Consider the following 3,766-nt stretch of genomic DNA (forward strand, 5'->3'; position numbering starts at 1 on the left):
TCCCCCATGGAAAACCTCAATCACTTCACGGGTTTCTCCCTCAACCACACATAGCAGTAATACCCCCACCAGGTCCTTCCAATAGAGCAGTCCATTAGATATAATGTATTTCTATGCCTGCAATCTCAGACTTCGGTATTTAGATCTATCCAGTCCCAACGGGCATCTTAGGAATAAGAGGTAATGAACAATGTTCTTATACCTGGGCGATCCCTCATATTTGGAATAGATCTTCTACTCAACCATTTTTATTCTGCTCTGTTCATCCTCTGGGCTACCCTCCTCTGTGATTAGGCTTATTCCTAGATCTTGGTAGTTGGATTCAGAAAAAATCTTGGCCAACCCCTGGCCTTTGATGAGCTTGGTAGGCTTGATTTCTAGCTCATATTCCTATATTTTAGCTATCCATCTGCCCCTCTTCCCTTTTTTGTCTCCTTGCACCAAAATGTCTTTGACTGCAATCATTGGGACAAACGCTGTCATTTTGGATTGCAACACATACATACGAAATGACTTCAATGCCTTGACTAGTGCATAAGCCTGTTTCTCCAATATATCATACTTCAGCTCAGCATCCCTCAGGACTTGGCTAAAAAAGGAAATAGGTTGCTCGTAACCATCTTTATTTTTCTGTAAAAGGATAGCAACAATGATATGTCGAGAAAGATAAGATGTAGAAGGGCGTTGAATAATCGGGGTTGGCTAGCACTGGGGCCTCAGCCAAATCTTGCTTGATCCTAGTGAAATAATCACGGGTGGCAGAGCTCCACTTAACTTTGTTCTCCTTCTTGAAATACCTTTAACTATCTCAACATAGTTGGGCACGAATCGCCTTAAGAAATTTATCCTCCCCAAGAGGCCTGGACTTCTTTCTTGTTTCTAAGCAAAGAAATGAGACTGATGGCTTTGACTCGTTCAGGATCAATATTTACTCCTTCCTGCACTACCATGAGCCTAAGCAGCTTCCCCTCACTTAGGGAGAATTGAGAATTCTTTGGATTCAGAGCAAGACCATACCTTCTGCACTTCTCGAAAATGAGCTTTAAATGGAGGATATGCTCTTCATCAGTATTAGAAAAGACTGTGATGTCATCTAAGTAAACTAACGCAGGGTCACCCCCGCTTACACCACAGTATGCATATACAATGCATAAGCACATTAGTCCCAGGAAATTAACTCCCTAAGGAGTCCAATCTTCATTTACTAGGGTTTTAGGCCCCTTTCATATTCTCAAGCAGAATGATTTATATATTAATAAAGTCTAACCCTTAATTCACCTTTTCCTTTATATCGGAACTCAATCACCCCTTATAAACTATAGTTTAAGCCTTATCCATGCTTTAGGCCTTCACAACATTGTTGCCACATATATATAACAAACCCCTCTTTAACCTCTGGTTAATGCAGACTTAACCACCAAACCTTCAATCGGTGCTTTATTTCTATTATACATAGAAATACACATAAACGGCATAAACTTACCTTTTCTGCCTTTTTTAAAGCCTTTGCACAGTTTCTGAGGTACACCTTTATCGCAATCGGGTATTGGCTCCTCCGCGAGTCACATTAATACACACCTCCTCCGCATCCGATATGCGATTAAACTGTCAAACTTCAAATATAACAAACGCGCCTATATAACCCTGTCGGGTCCACTTCATATCGCTTAGTGCATTTCCCCTCCGATCTCTGCATTATTTAGAAAACACACGGAACCCTGCTCCAACGCTTAAGGGCGGGACTCAAATGGAATTGAGTCCGCCTCTATAAACTTTCGGGTCTGCGCCTTTCAACCATTTCCTAAGCACTGCTCCTTCCTTCCTCTAATCTCCGATCCAATCAGGACCGTAGATCTGGCTTTTGATCCGACGGTTGCGATTAAATCGCTATCGCTATTGCCATATTTAAAAGGGTCATTCCAACCTCGTTCCAATAGCTTCGATTAAATATTGACCATTGATCTGGCGATCGATCCAACGGTCGAGATCCTTCCCCGTTCCAAAAGTCGCTTGAATGTCTTCCGCCGTTGATCTACACTTAGTAGATCCAACGGTGCACGATGACTTCGAATAGACAACTGGCACGAAGAATAACTACTGGAAAAAGCGGTTTTCTCTCTCTCCTTTGCTACTATGTGTCTCTCGGCTAGTGGGATCGGGTGTTCACTCCTCAATACCACTTACCACTTCTCACTCATCCGAAATACCACTTGTGTGTTTAAACCGCCTTTCTTTATTAAAATTCGCCAATACGATATTTCAACACTACCCCATGCGACATGATTTGGACCGTTGATCTATAAGATCCAACAGTTGTTGTGTACTAGCACCTCACTTCTCCATTCGTTCCTTTCACTTGGTTTTTATGATGTTTCTTCAATTTTCTCTGTGGTTCGATTTTCTTCAAAAGGTTCTGAGTCTTCTGCTATTTCGTTGTGCACTCTTCCTCCTGAGCTTAACTTCACATGCTCCTTTTATCGATGTCACTTCAGAGCATTTCTTGATCCTTCAAGTGGATTCAATGACCCATTATGATTCCTCTGAATCACTCTTCTCCTCTGCGTAGTTCTACAGAACTCTGCCTACAACCTTTGTTACAGAACCTACGAATTCACGCATAAATCAATCATCACATACTTATTTCACACATTACACAATTCCCAAATGAACCTCTCTATATATAAATATGAAAAACAGATTACATGTTGAGACTCGCTGTCCCTCAGACCTGATCTTTGATCTCAGTGGCCTCCTTCCTCACTCTTCCCGTAGGCTTACATTTATACCAGAAAGGTTCTGTTGAACTAATTCTGGTTCAAACACTTAATCTATTGAACTGACTCCTAAATGTCCTCTCTAGTTCCTTGAATCATGAAACAAACTTAAGAGTTATAATTGCCTTCTAACTCTCTTGCCATTATTAACCACTCATGTTCTCCTTAATTCGAGATCATTTACAACATCCTCACAACATCTAATTAATTCTCATCCTACTCACTCAAAAGCCTATATATTACATTAATTCATCACTTAGGAATCCAATTTCCTTAAAACACATGACCCCCTATGTCTACTAAAATACAATGATTTTCTCTTGGGTTGAATCTCCTGCATCAGACTCCCGAAGTAGAAAATATTCATGATCTCCTGATCATGTGGTTTCATGTGTTGGCAAAAACCTCCAGGGTCCCAAACTTTAGTTTGTAGCTGTCCAAATGTCTTGCACCTTTGTTGTTGTTGTATTTCTGCTGTCTTTCGTTTCATCTTCCTTTCCTTGTCAATCAGGTTCAAATTCTGATTGATCATCCTTCCTACTGCTATCATTTTCCTCCATATGGACTACTTCATCATTAACTACCATAACTCTTCAATCTCCATCTCTAGCATATCTTTGGGCTAGTCCATATTCTACCATTCACTATTACCTCTTTCTCTCTACTTCAGGTTGTTGTTGTTGTCTACTAACTCTTCAAATTGCTATTTATTTTCTTCTACTTTTGCTCTTGCTACCATTGTAGACATTGCCTCCACCCAAACTTCCTGAATATCTTTAAGGATATCTCCCTCTGCAACATCTAACTTCTGCATTGAACTCTGACTTTCCGGCATTCTCTCCAGCAATTGAAAATCTCTGTTCCATGGATTAAATTCTTCCACAGAATCCTCTTCTTTCATCTTTATTTGGCTGCTCATCTGTGCCAAATTTCCTCCAGCATCTGCAACTAAACCTACATTCACAAAACATTTGTTAAAATAAAAAATATAA

The sequence above is a fragment of the Pinus tabuliformis genome, chromosome J (assembly GCF_031772625.1).
Source record: "Pinus tabuliformis cultivar Carrire ecotype Pingquan chromosome J, CPIR1, whole genome shotgun sequence".
Taxonomy (NCBI): Eukaryota; Viridiplantae; Streptophyta; class Pinopsida; order Pinales; family Pinaceae; genus Pinus; species Pinus tabuliformis.